Source organism: Lynx rufus, unplaced genomic scaffold (assembly GCF_022079265.1).
Source record: "Lynx rufus isolate CCGP_SWC_20201006 ecotype Redwood Valley unplaced genomic scaffold, mLynRuf1.p SCAF_1, whole genome shotgun sequence".
NCBI classification, from domain to species: Eukaryota; Metazoa; Chordata; class Mammalia; order Carnivora; family Felidae; genus Lynx; species Lynx rufus.
This window is the reverse complement of record NW_025814823.1, coordinates 218506296-218525206: the sequence shown is the minus strand read 5'-3', so window position 1 is coordinate 218525206 and position 18911 is coordinate 218506296. Positions and strand designations below refer to the sequence as shown.

The 18911-nt window shown below is 37.5% G+C and overlaps 1 pseudogene; it reads right to left on the bottom strand.

Moving 5' to 3' along the window:
- Positions 1-5945: 5945 nt before the first annotated feature.
- Positions 5946-15354, bottom strand: LOC124510388 (40S ribosomal protein S3-like; annotated as a pseudogene).
- Between the last annotated feature and the right edge of the window lie 3557 nt (positions 15355-18911).

Genomic DNA, 18911 nt, shown 5'->3' with positions numbered 1-18911 from the left:
CCAGGTGCCCTTGTAATATAGCCTTCCATTTATTTTGTTTTGTTTGTTTGTTTTCGTGCTATCTTGACCCAGCTGGAGGCCCTGTTAGTTTTCCTTTTTGAGCAGTTAAGATTTAATTAACACAGCCACTTCCCTTACTGATTCTCATGCTGCAGGCCACTATGCACCCACCCTCATTACCCCAGGACCTGGTACTACACAACTGGGGTTAGGCCTTATGCCCAGGAATCCACAACATTATTTAAATTAGCCAATCCGTAGAGACCTAGGACCAAACCTAGCTAACCCCACCCTACTCACTCTATATAAATTGCCCGCTAAGCTCCAGATTTCTGTTCCCCTGTCGCAGGTTCAGCTCCCTATGTGGCCCTGCCTAGCTGTCTTCTCTCCTTGGAGCTAAATAACAGAATTTTGCCCCTTGTGTACTTTTGAGTGTTTGTGTGTTGTGTCACACCATCAAAAGAATCTTTAAAGCTTATAAAATTTTTTTTAATGTTTATTTATTTTTGAAACAGAGAGAGACAGAGCATGAATGGGGCAGGGTCAGAGAGAGGGAGACACAGAATCTGAAACAGGCTCCAGGCTCTGAGCTGTCAGCAGAGAGCCCAACGCGGGGCTCGAACTCACGGACTGTGAGATCATGACCTGAGCCGAAGTCGGACGCCTAACCAACTGAGCCACCCAGGCACCCCATCTCTAAAGCTTATAGAACATTGATACTGTGAGCAGAACGGTGTGGCCATGACCACTGATTCGTCCATATCCTGTTGGAGGCTAGCTCTAATGTGTAAACTCCAGCAGCTAGACACTTACCCAGATGGGTCTTCCTTAACACAGGAGGAGTGATGAGCTGCTTGAACCACATTTTCCAGATTTTGCATTCCAGTGGGTTTTGGTCACAGCCTATATTTTCATAGCAGGCTATTCCAGGATTCCTTATGTCTTTCACTTTGATATTTCTTTCTTATTATTTGAGACAGAACCCTGGTTTATCCGTTTGTTTCTGGCAACCCCTTTAGAAGAAGGTGTTGGTTGGGCTACCCCATGGTAGTGAAATAGCACCCTGCTATCACTGGTGGTGACACTTAGGTAGGGGTAGCAGCTACTTTCTTCTTTGCTGCCACATAGCCAGCTGCTGTCACCAGCAAAATACAGGATCTCCAGATCCTCAGGAGTACTGTGAATTACACCCTTAAAGCCCAGTGGCCCAATGTTTAATCCAAAAGGGATCTCTGGAGCAAGGGAAATACCTCATTCTTGCATCTCCCATCCCAAACCCAACACCTGCCAACGTTACCCAGTTGCATGACAATGCAAGGTCCCTAGCTAAGGTGCTTGAACCTTAGTGAGTGCTTCTAAGGCACTGAGAATTCAGACCAGGGGGCTATCTGTGCTGTCCTAAAAGGAGCATGCTCTAGTTCTCTAAGTGCAACTTTTAATGGAAGCTGGATTGGAAAGCTTTAGAATGAGAGAGACACCTGGATTCCTCCCTCCCTGCTCCTTTCCTATAACCACCTAGAAAGTCTGCGTAAGGAGTTATTAAAAACAAACAAACAAGAAACAAAAAGCATATAAAAACCTAGATACAGGTGGGGGATATTTTAAAAATTAAAAATAAATTATAATTTGACCGAATTGGAAATCCAAAATTTACTAAAATAATTTATGTAACATAAAGATAAAAAGGACACTGATTGGCTTTTGGACCTCTGCATCACAGGTTCTAAATTACATTTGGCATGTGCTAAAATTCACCAATTGATAAAACTTCATGGATTGATCAATACTGGGGTTCAAATTACAGGTATACTTGGGGATCCTACTGAATTTAAACATGATAACTAATAATTTGAGGGTTAAATAATAATTAAATATGATAGAGAAAACTCAGTATACCTCACTTTATAGATTTGCCTAAATTTTCCAAAGTCATAATACCCATTGCCCTATAATATTCCATAATGGGTTTGAAGAGTCTGGCACAATGAATACCAAACTGAAATTAAGTTGAGCCTTTGGCAATTATAAATTGGCTTACCCAAATAAGACTCTGTGGACACCCCCATTTAAGTTGGTTAAGATGGTTCAATGTAAGCTAAAATAGGACCTCTAAGTATTAAAATGTATTAGTATACACTATAATTATGAATTATGAATTAATTCATTAATTATGAATTAATGAATAGGTGATTATCTTCACTGCTTCACCATTTGACAGTCTAATTTTGTCTATTCTTTTTTTTTTCAACGTTTATTTATTTTGGGGACAGAGAGAGACAGAGCATGAACGGGGGAGGGGCAGAGAGAGAGGGAGACACAGAATCGGAAGCAGGCTCCAGGCTCTGAGCCATCAGCCCAGAGCCTGACGCGGGGCTCGAACTCACGGACCGCGAGATCGTGACCTGGCTGAAGTCGGACGCTTAACCGACTGCGCCACCCAGGCGCCCCTAATTTTGTCTATTCTTAAACCTAAAAAGATGAATGGTGTCTCACAGTCCCATACTGCAGGCTTAATGCTGTGGTCCCATTCATTAAGGTCTCCAAACCCAATACCCAGTATTACTGAAGTTACTAACTTCATCCAGTCAACAGCCAGTAAATATTTTGTTAGTATAGATTTAGCTGATACATTCTGATTAGTTCTATTTTAACAGCCTCTCAGCTGCAGTTTGCCTTCACCTCCAAGAGGATACAGTATATAATTTTTAGGCTACCCATGGGTTACCTAAGCAGCCTTGCCATTGCACACAGTTTTTTCAGTGAAGATCTCAACTGCTTCCAACTTTTTCCAAGAGCACAAAGGTGACATTGCATTGATGACATCCTCTTCCCAAAAGTTTCATTTGACACTCATTAAGGATTCACATGTCCAGTATCTTTTAGTCATTTTTGAGTTCTGGAGGCAACATATTCCTCACTTACAAATTTTACTTAATCTCACTGATGTTGCTACTTATAAATCCATTATAAACGGAGTTCTCTCCAACAAAGGCTGTAAAATCTGTGCACATCAAAATCAATAGGCATTCCCATTAGTTCCCCCAGAAACGCCTTGACTGCGGAGTCTTTAACAACCTCTTGCCACATTCCCTGGAATCTCTGGACCATCTGTGATGACCATATATTGTTGATGGGTTTCTGACTCCAGAGATTACCTTTCTCAACCCAGTATTATATACCTTTAAGTGAAAATTGCTGGTCATGTACTAGGATCTTTTGAGAATAAAGACTCTTACAGATTCTTAAGCCAGTGTACCCAGCTTCCCATTGCAGTTAGTTCCATGGAATTAGAACCACATAAGCTCAGCAAGACTGCAATGGCTTCTTTGATTCAGGGTGGAGCCAAACTTCAGCCCTTTTCATTTTCCACATGCAGGAGGGGATGGTCTCCCCTCTTCTCAGTCTTTGACAAGACACAAGACATTAAGTGCTGGAGGGGGTCATCCCTCCTCAAGACCCCTTGGCTACCAGGGGCATCTCTAGGGATTAACTGAGTCAGTGGGAGTGGGAATCCATAGAATACATGAATGGAATTGCCACCATCAGAAAATTGCTGGAGCTAAGTGAAATGCTTTCCATCCCTAGTAACGATGTCCCAAATAAAAATGGGACTCAAGGTGAGCACAATAGGCCAAACTTCAGAGTGATATTTTAGTACTGGATGCCAGAAAATCACCCCATCTGCACATTTTTTTTACAAAGTTTTGGGCCATTGCCTAAAAGTTGTCCCCTTTAGGATTAAAAACAAAACACACACACACACACACACACACACACACACACACACACACACACAATGTCTGGGAATCTCTTGCTCCACAGATTTATGGAAACGATCAATCAAGTTGGCATATCTCTACATAGTCTAAGGTCACAATATAATGTCTCATAGGACACTCCTTGTCCCCTTGGAGTTTCAGACATTGCTAACAGAAACCAAGGAACACATGTCACTTCTCTGAATACACAATGCTGTACTCTTTAAAAGGCATGCAAGAGAATGTTCATATCTCCAGTAGGTACTAGACAGCCAGTTTAATAGAGACACATTAGAGACTCCTATTTATACCCTGGTCTGACAAAGGGAATTCCTAAATGGGTCTCTATCTTGCCCAAGGCCTTAATCGCTCTTAATTCAAGGCCTCTTGGCTGACTTCTATCTCACACCAACTATAAAAATACATTCCCTTTGCTGTTTAAAAGGGGGACATGTCTCTCTGCCATGTGCATAGAGACTAATTATATATGAGGTTATTTAATAACATCTGTCTCTATACTTATGGATTTTTTCAACCTGCTTCTGTTCCACATTGGGCTGGAGGTCAAATCAAAGGTGCATTCTCTCCTGAGTCCTGTTATACATAGGCTATCCCTCTAGTATTGAACCCATGTGAACCTAAGCTTCTACCACCTAAAAACCCTCCTTAGTATTTAGGTTATAAGGAGTGGTTACTTAGTCCAGTCTTTCCCTCAATCCTCTACAGGAAAGTAGAGTGTAAACTACCAAAAGGGGGATTAAAAAAGCTTGCTTCATAAATAAAAATCACATTCAGAAGTAATAATAAAATCAATACCATATTCCAAATTATAAAACCAGACAGCTCTTCCTTGGTAATAGTACACGCTGGAGAAAAATCAACATTAGGCGACAAACACCTGTCAGGTGCAGCTGCACACCCTTCTGTTTACTGTCAGTCTTGTTATTACTGGTCTTGGTGCTTTCATTGGTTTGAGATTCAGAGCTCCAAACCCTTCAAGTATTAGCCATTATTTCAACCAAATATGACAAATGCTAAGACCCACTTGGGTCTTATCAAATTTTGTTAGTACAAGCACTGTAGACCAAAAATCTTGCTAACTTCCCTATCAGCCACCGAACTGACAAAAGAGGCTTAGAGCCCATGGTGATTGGTTCAGATAGAGGGTCTACCTACAGAAAATATCAAAGACCTACCAATATCTTGATTGTATCTTTGTGGGACCCTTGAGTACCCAGGTGAACCACTTGGGTCTTCTGAACTGTAAACTGTAAGATAATACGTTTGTGTTGTTTTTAGATGCCAGGTTCACATTGAATTGTTGTGAAAGCAACAGGCAATTGAAATTATACATGTAAGCATGTATAGGTCCACACACATGTATGTATAATATATATATACACATATTTTGTAAATATGAAATGATGAAATGGAGAGAGAAAAATATTCAGAGATGGACATCATATTTTAAAAATGCTTATAGACATTATTTAAGAAACACTCCAATTAGTTAAGGTTCTCAGTTACCTACAACAGGATTCACTCTGGTTAGATAAAAGCAGAAAAGAAACTTCTTAAAACTTAAAACCATTTTAAATGATACTAGGAATTTCAGAGTCTCCAAGAAATCTAGAAGCCAGTATTATGTACAGCAAGATCAATGCATTGGGGCATCACTAACTACATTACCAATTTTGCTGCCATCCCCATCAATACTATAGCTTCTTCGGGTCATACTAATTACTTGCAGGGTTACTGGCTGAAAACCAGTATGGTGGCTTCAGATAGATGAACATAGCACCAAACACACTAAAACATGGTTTCTGTGTATGAACGGAATATTTGATTGGCGATGTCTGAGACCGAGCATCAAAGGAAACTATGAGAATCAGTTCTGATATACATCTTAGGAAAGCAATAGTCATTAAATGAGAAACAGTACAAATACATATAGGGCTTTGTAACTACAACAACAATTAGACACTCAAACTCTAATAGACTAAGAGTTGCTGTTAAATGTCGCAAAAACATTTTTGGTGAATGTTTTCCATAAAATTAATCTTAATAACGTTAAATAAATCTTTTTTCCCCTTATTTCCGGTAACTTTTTTTCTTTTACAAAGATTTTATTAATGGTCTTTGCAGAGCAAAATCCAGACTCCAGATCTAGCTGCTGAGGCGACCCTGTTATGCAGTTGGTACTGGCTGTGTCCCAGTAGGCGGATCTGGCTTCCCACCCTTCTGTTCTGAGATGGGGGTGGTGGGAAGTATCTCATCTTTGATTTCCACAACGCTCACATGATCTGTCAGGGACTTCTTAGGGCCAGTCTTACCACTTGTGTCCCAGGGAAGCATGATCTTCACTTTGATGCCCAGGACACCCTGTCTGAGCAGTGTCAGTGTAGTAGTTAACGGAGCCCCCACTGTGAATCATCAGGCCATCCACAAACTTCTTGGGTTTAGCTTTCTGTCCTCAGAGTTTCCCGGACACCAGCACCTCACAGCCTTTGGCCCCACTCTCCTTGATGACCCGCAGCACGGGCCACAGCAGCCCTTCCACACGGCGAGGCCTCCTAGGGGTTTGTAACACAGAGACTCTGCCTGGGTCAGCACACTGACCTCTTGGGGCCACCTTTCAGCATAAAGCTCTACACCGCATAAAAACTCTACAGGGAAACCAAACTCTGCCGAACCACAGCAGTCAATTCTTGAATCCATAGGTCCTTCTCCCCAAGAACATCCTGCGTCCTGTTGGCCAAGATAATGATTTCTGTCCTGGTTGATGTAACTCGGACCCCAACCCAGGAGTCGCCATCTTCAGCCAGCTCCGAGTGAGAAACTCATTCTGTTCAGCTTTGAAGATGCAATCACCGACAAACTTCCTCTCAGAAATCTGCACCGCATGTACCAAGGAGCCCCACCCCCTTTATAATAAGACATTCCAAAATATTCTAACCTAAATGGAATTAGTAGGAATATACAAGATAACATTTGTGTAAAAATACTTTCCAACCAGTAAAATCTCGATGATACATAAGGTGGGATTTTCAGCATGGTCCTAAATTAGATGGTGAAGTTAGCTTTATATACATTATAGTAGCTAATAATTATAATATTAAATAACACTATAAATTTGTGGCATTCAGACTCTCAGTTTGTATATTTAGAGAGGTAAATATAAGTAGCCAAATGTTTTGGATCTCAGTACAGGGGAAAAAAATCAACTCCATACCTGTAAGACATTAGTTTGAAAAGATTTTTCTCCCTTTATTTTAAGATTCTTAGCACATCTCATTTTCATAACAAGAACTGAGTTATGATTTTTTCACATTTTGTATCATAGCATAATTCAGTGCAGGGTTTTCGGAACCATAATTCCTAACCGTGTACTTTGCTTACAGATTCACTTGAGAAATCTCATTCTTTTTACACATCCTGCATTGAAACAGGCAGTTTGCTCCTACCTCGAAATAATGTATTGATTCTAATAATGAAAACATCTAAAAAGGAAATCATTCCAAAGTAATATTTCTTGGGAGATGAGTTGAGTTATTAGCAGTTTGTTAGCAGGGACTAAAATTCTTCATCTTTTACCCTTTCTGGGATTAGAGCAGTGATAACATTTCTTTTGTGGTTCAAGGGTAAAACCATATTTTAAAAAGTATGGAGTCAAATGAGTCTTAACCTAAGTGATTCTTTGAACTTACAGCATGGTGGTTTGACTTGTAAAGAGATGGGATAGAATCTGTAAAAATAAAAGAAAGAAAATCTTCTACAGGCTCCTTCTCAAGGAAAATTCTGTGTATTCTGGATAAACCGATAACTATCTTTGCACCTAGTGAGAAGCAGAAACAAATTTACACTGAAAATTAAATAAGGCAGCAGGGTGTGTGTGTAAACTTTTGTAGTACAAAATCTCATGAAAATGACATATGTAAGGAATATAGTGGTATTACAAGTAACCAGATTGTCTCGATTGGGGCACTTGATAAATGTAATATCGCCAATTCTTGTATATTTATATTGTATAACCTTCTATGTGACACACTAAACTTCCCTTGGGTATAACCATCCTATGCTAAACATGGGCCCGTGTACAGTACGGTAACATAGATTCATGATCTCACTTAGGTTTGGGAAAGTAGAGGCAATGCCTATTGTAGTTTCAAATGACTCCTGTGTGAAAATATTTTTACTCAAAAGTTTATTCAAAGACACAGTAAGCTTAGAGCAACATTTCTTTTTTTTAATTTTTTTTTTTTTTTTTTTTTTAGTGTTTATTTTTGAGACAGAGACAGCATGAGCGGGGGAGGGGCACAGAGAGAGGGAGACACAGAATCTGAAGCCTGCTCCGGGCTCTCAGCTCTCAGCACAGAGCCCGACGTGGGGCTTGAACTCATGAACTGCAACATCATGACCTGAGCGAAGTCAGATGCTTAACCGAATGAGCCACCCAGGCGCCCCTAGCAACATTTCTTTTTTAAGATTTAAGTTTGTAAGTTTCACAGATCTGGGAGCTTGTTAATAATATCCAGCCCAGGATTTACAGTTTCAGTTAAATGTTGAGGTAGACAGAATTCCACAGTGGTCTCCTGTGACGCACACTTTTATATAATCCTTCCCCGTGAGGGTGGGCAGAACTTGTGAATATTACAAAGTATCACTCCTATGATTAGGTTGCTAATCAGCTAACTTTTTGGTAATCAAATAGAAGATTAATCTGGGTGGGACTGACCTAATCCTTTGACATCTTAGATTAAGCGTCCTGAGAGAGTCTCCTGTTAAACTTGAGGCGGGACACAAATGGCCAGGTTGTGAACTACATGTAGAATTGCACCCATAGGGCCTTGCTTCTGCAGCCACAGGGTAAGTGGTTCCTGCCAACACTATGGGAGCTTGCAAGAGTACTGAGCCTGAGATGAGACGATAGCTCCAGTCGGTTCCTTGATTTTAACTTGCTCAGAGCCTGAACTGAGGACCTTGCTGACTCATGCCTGGCCTCCTGATCCATGCACACTATGAGATAATATCTGATTTTCTAAACTACTAAATGTGTGGTAATTTGTCACACAACAGTAGAGAAATATCACAATAGTGTCTTACAAAATGTCTTACAATAACTAGTATTCTAAAAAAATAATTGGCAATTGCAACAACTCAATTTCCCTGCAGAGTATGGATGAAAACTGTGAATATCCATAGTGCTAACATAACTGAGCAAAGAGAAGATAATAGAAGACAATAGGGAATTGTAGGACGTGTGCAGAATTGAGGGGTGAACTCTAATTCAGCAACTGGCAATGATGTTAAATGTGGCCAAATCTTACGTTTCTTTAAAAACAACCAAAAAACTCTAAGTTTTTCTGTGTGTGTGTTCATAACATGAAATCAGTTGGCAATAACATGCTCCATCCTCTGCAAAAAGGAAAAAAAAAAAAGAGAAACAAAGAAAAAGAAAAAAAAATCCGTGTGGACCAAAAAAAGAAGTCAACAGGACAGTGTTTTGTAACCTGTGGCATAAAGTTTAAGAATAAGTACATTTGCTTAAGTTCTCCTTTTAAAGATAATCTTTGTGATTACATATTTGTCCATATGTAAACCCTTGTTCTTTTTGTCTCATTCACTCATTTCCCCCCACCCTGCATTCATTTATTTACAAAAGAAATACTCACTGAGCATCTGTTATGGGACAGACACTATTCAATGCATAATGTACAAAGAAAACAAAAATATCCCAGCCCACATGAGGTTTATTTCTCCCAATACCATACATGGAAAAGATAATTAAAATATATACAATGTAAATGTTGATAAGACCTGTAAGGGGAGAAAAAGTAAAGAAATTACAGAGAGAATGCAAGATTAGAAATGGGTGGTGGGGTGGAGAAAGACTGTTTCATGTGCATGTACTTTATTCCAAGTGGTTTCCTATGTGCTAGACCAACAGAGTAAAGAGGATACAGTGCTCTTTCTCAAAGAGCTTATTATTTGGTGACATTGATGTACAGGTAATCAGACTATGTTCTAATAAGTATTTGTGATGCGTGACAGGACACAGCAAAGGACAGGGTATTAAGCAAACATGCAGGAATGCCAAAAGTGGACTCTGAGAGTTCCTAAAATGTGTGTAAGCTTTCAAATGTTTGCTAGGAATTTTAATTAAATAACCTCTAAGTATCTTTTGACCCTCTGAGCCTCTGTGATTTAAATTCAAGGAAAATATTTTCAAATTCTGTATGAGAATGCAACCTGTCAAACTTGAGATCTCCATAACATCCCAGGAGTCTTTTGGAAAGTAGTTTTCCCCATAAACTTTCATATGAAGTCATGCCTAGAAAGACATTTGATATGTGGAAAACATGGAGAGAGTTTGGTTCTGAACTTTGCAACATTTCCAGAGGCACAACAATCCTAAAATTTCAATTTTCAGAGTCCCTAGAAGACAAAGGTGACCTTAGATGTTTCAGATATGTTCTCCTGATGTAAGGAGTCTTTAAGCTGTGGTAGGGAGGAGATGGAAAGGATCTAGACTTGGTGGAGTAAATTATCACTGCAGGGAGGACAAGGTCACCCCAGAGAGGAAACTGCTGTATCCAGGATGGCAGTAGAACAGGTTTTAAGTACTAGTGAAATTCAATAAAGAAGGCACAAAGTTTGCCAGAGTGACTTAAACAGGTCAGTTTACAGAGAGTTCTACTAAAATTAAGTTTACAAAGATAAATTCATTGTTTTTCTCCTTGGAAATCAAGGGCTGTGTATCTTGATGACAGTGACCCATGAAGCCGTCTAAGAAGGAAAAAGGGAAGCCTGGGAGCCGCCCAAGCTCTTTTGCCCCAGGTTGGCTTCTCAGTATCAGTGGAGCTACACAAAGTGGCTACTTTCTCCACTGTAGCAAGAGAAGCCCAGCCATGGAATGGCAAAGCTTGAAAGCATTCTTTCCTACCTCCACGCATTCCTGAGAAACCTCTCGAAAGAGTTCAAGAAAATTCAGTTAATTCAAATCCGAGTAACAAAAATGGAACCTACTTTCAGCAGAGATAGAATTACATGGACGATTACATTAGAATTCGGGGAGAAAAAATACAAAGTGTTTGTCCCCCTATACACTGCTTTCAAACTTTTAAGGATTCTCTTTCAAAGATGGTCCTTGCTGGAAACCAGAGTGGATATTTTCAACCACAGTGTTTAGCAGTAAATGAATTACAAATTAGTTGACTTTGGTAATCACAAAATTCTCTTTGTTAGAGATAGTTTATAGTAAATTGTGACCATGTTAAAAGTTTTCATGTGTTTGTTTCCTGATTTAGCAGTATTGTGTACACTTTCAAAACCACTTTCTGTATCTTCTACAAATATATGAAAGGTTTCCTGACTCCAAAAACAAAGAGGAAATGACTAGTCTGTTAAAAGAAAAAACAGAAGGTTGAATTAAATTGCTTTTCTAAAGGACAGCACAAAGTAATTACGTAGTAAGGGGTTAAGATCTGGAGCAAATTTAGCAGGGTATAGTAGTTAAATGTTGCCCTCTAAAACCTAAAATATTGGGGGGATTAAGATAAAAGTAAGCCATTCATTATCAATAATGGGTCATTTTTTAGAAATATATTAATGCTTTTTTTAAGCTATTACTTGTGTGGAACTGTTAAATTTTTTCTCTGTTGAAAAATCAGTGCGAAGGACGGTCAGTAGAAATAGGCTATCTCCTTCTTCTCTTTCTGTAATTTTCCACAGTGAAACTTTGAATACTGTTGCAACTCTCTTTTCCCTGGAGTTGGGTATGCAATACACATAATGAAATAGTACAGTTGGATTGACTTCACCAGTTAACTTGGTAAAATTGCCAGTTGATCTTGGTCATTGAATTGACTAATTAGTCAGCCAGTATCTTCTTACAAGTTGAAACTTTTTACTGTGAAGAGATCAAAACTGTCTTTCCTTCATGTGATCCCAGTTCCTATTAGTAAAATGCATTCAATTCATATCCCTTCTCTTTATCAGGCATATATCCACCTTTCTAATCTTTCCTCCCAGGAATAGGACCCTCATGGTGGTAAAGACTGTGGTCCAAATGATTTTTTTTTTCTCTTTGTTGAATTTGCTGCACGGTGGATAATCAGAACTGCATCCTTGTGATTTTGCACAGAGGAGTCTCACTGTATGACCATTATTCCCATGTCATTTGGATATCATGTTAACACTCACTGTAGAAGTCCACCTGCTTCTCTTTTTCCTTCAAACATGAGGTATTGTGTATTATGTGGCTTCCTTGGGTGACCTCACATTATCGAGCAACTACTAATTCTCTTAGCACAGTTGTCTTTCGTGTGGCATATTAGCCCCTTGAACACCAAATGGAGGCCAAGGAAGATCAAACTACCAGTTGGTACTTACTAGTTTGTTTTCATCTTTAACTTTGTCTTTGCTGTTACTCCATCACTGCTGGATGCATGGAGTCCCAGCTTTTATGTTCCTGTACTCTTCCCTCACCTATCTGGATGTCTTTGAGTACTTTAATCACCTTGTTTTATTTCCAAAGTCTCTCCATGCCGGTATAGCATTTCCTCTTTTGCTTTGCTTTTGGAAATGTCCTGTGCATTCGTCTCCCTTTTCTGCTACCCTGTGTTTTAGTGCACACAGAGATCAACTAATCCAGACCTGATGGTGAAAAGATTGCAAAGAAAAAAAAAAAAAAACAACAACTAATTTTCTAACACATCCAGGTTCACTATTTCAACAAGATTCCCCAAGTCAGCTTCAAATTGTCACTTGAAATTAACCCACCTCAAGATTATTATACTCGAATAATCCATTATTCTTTTCTTATTGCAGTAGTTTGCACTGCTCAACTCCTGAATTTAATGGTAAGGGATTGAAATGGAGCAGAAACACACAAAATAGAAGACAAATTCAAAATGCCTTTATAATCCATTGTGTAGTCATGGAATAATAGTTATTAGCCATGTTTTCTCTTAAATTCGATTTACTTCTCTTGAGTCATTCATCTTAATCAACCCAGTTTAAATAATTACCAGATAATATCTGAGCAGCCTCAATAACTCAGGATTTAGAAAGGCAATACAGAATTTATTAAGAATGACAATTATGATTAGGTAATAAATGACATACAATTTACTAATGACTAACAAAGACCCACATTAATAAATGTCAAGTCAAAATTTTATATGTGCGGCTATGCTAATAACATTAAAATCCTTAAACACTGTAAGATTGCTGAAAGTCTTTGGTAAGGGTGGATATAAATATTGGTTTAGTGAGGATCCTTTCCTTTTGTTGTTCTGAGTTGCAGTATTTATCAATCTTTTGAACCCCTGGTGTTCAAATTTCATATATTGATTAATATTTGTTATTTCTTTGTATTAACACTTTGACTAACAATTATATAGCATACTAATCTATTCCTCATTTAGACAGAGTTCATACTCTAAGTAAACTATGTTCAATTGCTAATTTTCTAGAATGAAAAGTGTTCTTTTCCTTCTAGTTAATATGTAATTCTTTTCATTCAATGCAGAATAAAAATGAAATTGGATGACTTTAAATAAGTCCAAAACCTGAAAATTACTAACCACAGCTGCCTTTTACTGTAGGTTATGTGTCCACTCTGCTCACATACAATTGTTCAAATAAACCACAGTGACTAACTGGTGTAGCCTGGATCTCTGTCTTTTTATGTATCTCTGGCCTATTCTTTAAAAGGGATCCCACTGCAGACAATCTTTTGGGCCTTACAAGCTTGCAGTAAAGCAGTATTTAATATTCCTTCTGACTTCAGAAGCTGAGTTAAATTGTTTAGATTGTTTGCCTGCATTCTGACATAAATGCCTACTTTAACTTGGCAAATATCTAACGTTTGGCATACTGTCATTATTATACTTGTTGGTCTAAAGAAGTAATTTGAGTTTATATGGCAGTGACAGTTAATATTTGAAGCTTTCAATTAATCAGATATATATTGCATACTAGATGGAACTATAATTCAGGTTTGTATTCATTCAACTCTTTTGGTGCCATATACAATGCACGGAATGGAATTCAAATATTTTCTTTGAATTTGTATTTAAACTCACAAAGAATATAGTGCGTAGTTACCAATTTCAGAAAAAAAAATGACAAGTTTGTGTTTGAGATTATCTTTTTTTTGTTTGAAATTCAAAAATTTATTTTTATTTAAATATTTCCATGTTTTTCAAATGACAGAAGATACAGCAGATGTAAAACACAGAAGCAGTAATAATTAAAACATATATGTGCTAACATGCATTTATATATCAGTTTTTAAAATTAAATTATGATAGTGTCACATCTAAAACTGAATACCTGGCAGTTTCTGGAACACTTATTTAAATTAGTAGCTGTCTGCTGAATATTCTGTGCTAAATAAATGTTCCACAAGTAAAAATAGTCCCAAATCATCTTTTTGTTGGTCATTAATTATCATTAACACATTTATTTATTAGGGGGACAGGATCACCTAAAACAACTTAGAAGTATTCCAAAGCTAGTGACAGCTAGTAATGACTCAATATTAACATCGTGCCCTGAAAATTATTCATTCAACTTATATTTGAGTAGAGGAACAGTTTTAAAATGTGATTCTTATTTTCAAGAGTGCATTTAAATTAATCCAAGATGTTGTGGCAATGGAAATTCCTAAGGAGTTGAGAAATGATTGGAAGTGCACCTGACAGTGTGAATTGCCTTGAAGACCAATTTATGTACAAAGACTTTCAAAGATTCATCAAATTTATATCTATCTATCCAACTAAGCTTCACATAATTTCTTATTATAGGATTACTTTAAATCAAATCTTTAAACCAAACTGCATAGTTTGTGAGATCCACATATAAAAATTTAAAGAGATTATTTTCTAAATTTTATTATTCTCTATTATGCAGCAGTTTACTGGTTACCTTGAAATGACAGAAATTCTGCAGCAAAATGATTCTTGCATAAACTGGAATGCTAAAACATTTTGGGGAATAAAAGAATTCCTATAAATGTTTAAATAAAAATTTTATTGTTACAGAACATTTTGCCCATATTAACATCTGTTCCTGTTTGGGGAGATTTTCTTCTTGGCAAGGTAGGACTGTATCTATCCAATGGTTCTCAACCAGTCCCAGAATGCGTGGAGAGCTGCTCAAAGAGCTCATCACTCTGCACCTGTTCAGGCTGCACAGCCCAATTTTGAACTGCAGAGTGAAAGCAGAAAAACACACACAAGGTGCTGTAACTCTGCAAAAAAAAATCATATTATGTGTCCCTTGTTGTCAGAATTCATGAGTGCCCCACATAATGTGATAGTAAAAAGAAAAATCTTTGGATTTATCATTACTGTCTTTAAAACTTTAGGACCATATAGTGCTGTTAGAATCTTCTAAAGTGAACCTTCAAGTGTAATTAATTATTAACTGAAGTTAAATGCTTCATACACCGTATTTTCTACTTATTCAAATCAGTCATGTTATGACAGACTAGCCCATCTATCTGCAGGAGAGTGCTGGTTGCTTCCACTAACTCAACAACTTCTTGTAAGTCACTTAACTTTAGATTCCCGATCAGTTTTGTTTCCATCGTTAATACTGAGGCCTTCTGGAATCAAGGACAGAATTTGAATCAGAATTCAGGAATCCAGAGGGACCTTATTTATTAGTAGCTCTGTCCTGGGAGACAGCACATAAAAGGCTAATTGGACTCAAAGTCTGAGGAAACAAAGTTCCACTCTTATAAAGTGCAGATTTACACAATTCCATGGATTCTCAAAGGATGCCTTGGACCTAAAAAAGTCTCTACCTAAAACATTCTCCTTTTCCATATCACTCTTCTTATTCACATAGTATGAAGAAGCCACTGTTTTATTTATTTTCTTGAAAATATTTTATTTTGAAAAAGTATAAAGATTTAGGAGAAAAAACAGAGTTTGTTTTATTTGAGAAAGAATTTGGCTCCTACGACCCTATTTAAACTGCCAATCTTTGGGAAATAAACAGCAGTTGCAAATAATACAGTGAATTCAGATATTCACAAACAGGGCCAATAAAATACAAATTTAAAAAATGAAATCACTCATTAGGTTTCTCTAGGTTCCAAAATATCTTAGAATATCTTTAATTCTATTTAAGCAGAAAACTGATGTAACCCGTAGGAAAAGCCAGCAAGAGTTACAGAAATCTGAATATTGCTGCTGCCAAGATTTACTTTTAATAAAATTAGCTGAAGGCTAAGTTTTAAGAAATTCCCATTACACAACCTTGAAACTTGGAAATCGATGATGGTGTTGGTTTTGAGCCCATGTGTCTCTCAGAAATGAAGTGATTTGTTACTTGGGATAGCTAATCTTCTGCCAATAAAAGCAGTCCTGGTGTTGGTGATGGGGGTCTAGGTACCACTAAAAATATATATATCATTGGGAGATCATGTCTTTCAGTAGATGGAAAATATAAATCATGCTACAAGAGAAGCTTTATAGTTCTTGTACCCAGCCCAAAACACTGTGACTGTGCATTACCCCTTCTAATCTATACTTCTTGGTATTTTGGGTTGTCACTATTACTATTGAATAAATGAAGTAATGCTAGACAACACATATTTTAATGAGCACATATAGTAACAAAAAATAATTGCATAAAATATGTTTAATTGTAGTTGATTTTTTTAACAAATAAAATACTTATAAATATTTCTTATATTACATTTGGGTCAAGGAGTTGGTTTAACCTATAACTATAAAAGTATTTCTTGTGATCTCCATGCCCTTGGTCTCTAGCGTTCACTCAAATCTTGTTTACATCATACTGTGAGCTGAGGGCAATTTTGTGCAAATATGAAACTAGCATTATATTCTTTTCCAACATACCCCAAATTTTTCAATAGATAATTATTGCAAAAAAGACCTCCAATTTGAATTATTGTTCCCTTTTAGTATCTTGAAACAAAAATATCTACCAGGGTAGCAGTCTGTGATTTATAAAACATTTTTGGGTGAATTATTGTCAAATAGTTGTCAAATTTTGTCAAATTATTGTCAAATTTATAAAACATTTTCGGGTGCTTCGTGTCAAAATTAGACATGAAGCAGGCAGTATAAGAATTATATAATCATTTAAATAAAAATCAATAATTGAGGACACCAGGTCGCACAATTACTATATGAAATGCATTGGTATTCCTTTTTTAAAAAATATTTTATCCTTAAGTATCTCTACACTCAACTGAGTCACTCATGTGTCCACATCAGTATAAGTTTTTTAATGAGTACTTAAAGGGTCCGTTTATGTATGAATTTATTGGAAGAAGAATAAGAGAAATTTCTGGCATGTTAGGTTAAAATGGGATTGAGTAGAGAACATGTCATCTGTCTCAGATTGTAGACATGGATGAAACTGTGTCCATCTCATAATTTTAAGGGATGTTCCATTTCCCTGAGAAAAAATTCCAAGCAGCACTCTTTAATGGATAAGAGACCTTTGCCAACACTTCTGTCATAGAGCATCAAATGGCCTCACAGAGGAACAAGGAAAATCATCAAAGATACCCAGGAAAGGTGATAACAATCACCGAACTTAATGGTGCACAGTGGCAAAAGATGGGGCAGAGGTGTTAAATAGCATTAGAGGAAAGAAACCAAATCAAAAAAACAGGTAGCTGAGTAGACTTTTTTTTTTTTTTCAACGTTTATTTATTTTTGGGACAGAGAGAGACAGAGCATGAACGGGGGAGGGGCAGAGAGAGAGGGAGACACAGAATCGGAAACAGGCTCCAGGCTCTGAGCCATCAGCCCAGAGCCCGACGCGGGGCTCGAACTCACGGACCGCGAGATCGTGACCTGGCTGAAGTCGGACGCTTAACCGACTGCGCCACCCAGGCGCCCCTGAGTAGACTTTTTATAAGCTAGCACTAAGGCACACTTTAATCCAAAATTTCACAATTCATTTGGAGTCCTGCTTCCTTCTCATTCTTTGTTTCTCTGAGTTTTGGGTCCAGTCTGAGGCTGTACTCCATATGATAGCAAAAATGGTGGTGTGAATTTTAGTCCTTAAAACACCCATGTCATTCTGTCCTTAGGACAATTCCTACCTTCTCAGAAAATGGTTGAAATTTACTATGATTCAACTAGATAAGGTCAGATGCCTACTCCAGAATAATGCAGTGTTCTCAGAAAAACGGACAATTCTGATCAGCATTAACCTAAGTAAAGGCCTTCACTCCTTGAACTAGGTGTGGAGTAACTTTTCTGGAAGATGTTTAGTTCCTAAAGTGGGTTTGTCAGGGGGTCGCCAAGGAGGCAAAGAGGGTTAATTATTGTTAAGAGGGCAACCATCAGTTATCTACTATATTATCTTGTATGTGTTGTAAAAATGAAGTGAAATAATGCATGTAGAGTCATTTTCACAATGTGTGGTCACTATTAACCAATTATTTTTCAGTGACAATGATGTGATATTCTTAGGATATGAATATATAATATAGAAATGCTTTAGGCAACTAAACCTACTTCTAGGTAACTTGGGAGTTGAATATTGGCATCTGATTCTGACCTCCTTCCTAACTTAACATAAAAAACACCGATTTTATGTGAAAATAAGAGCTATGATACATATCTGTGCTGGAAGTTAGAAAATGTTAGTATACACGTCAACAACTTAGAAAACTATCTGCCAAGGAAAATTATCCGAAAGAAGAGCCAAACTGATCTGCAGTTATTCTCAAATGCCTTCTAAGAGGTACACAGAAATAACAAGATTCTACACTAACCCTTTTCTGAAGTGAGAAAGTAGTAGAAGCCATTGGGCGCTATTAAGTTATGGAATACACATGTACAGAGCACTGAAATCGATGTCATAGCGAACAAGGATATTGTGTCTCATCTTTACCACACAAAGGGGGTAAATAAAATAGTACCAGTTGTTAACAGCCGCACAAAACTTTAAATAGTTCTTCATCATAAAAACAATCATTCTACCTTGGACATCCCTGGAAAGACTTCTCTCCTTATCCCTCTTATCTGGTCCCCTCAATGGGCAAAATTAAACTACTCTATATTTTAATATTTTCTGTATTCCTTACCTAGTCCTGAATGATTTGTACAGCAGTCAAATCACTAATAAACTTCATTTCAATTTTATTTTGTT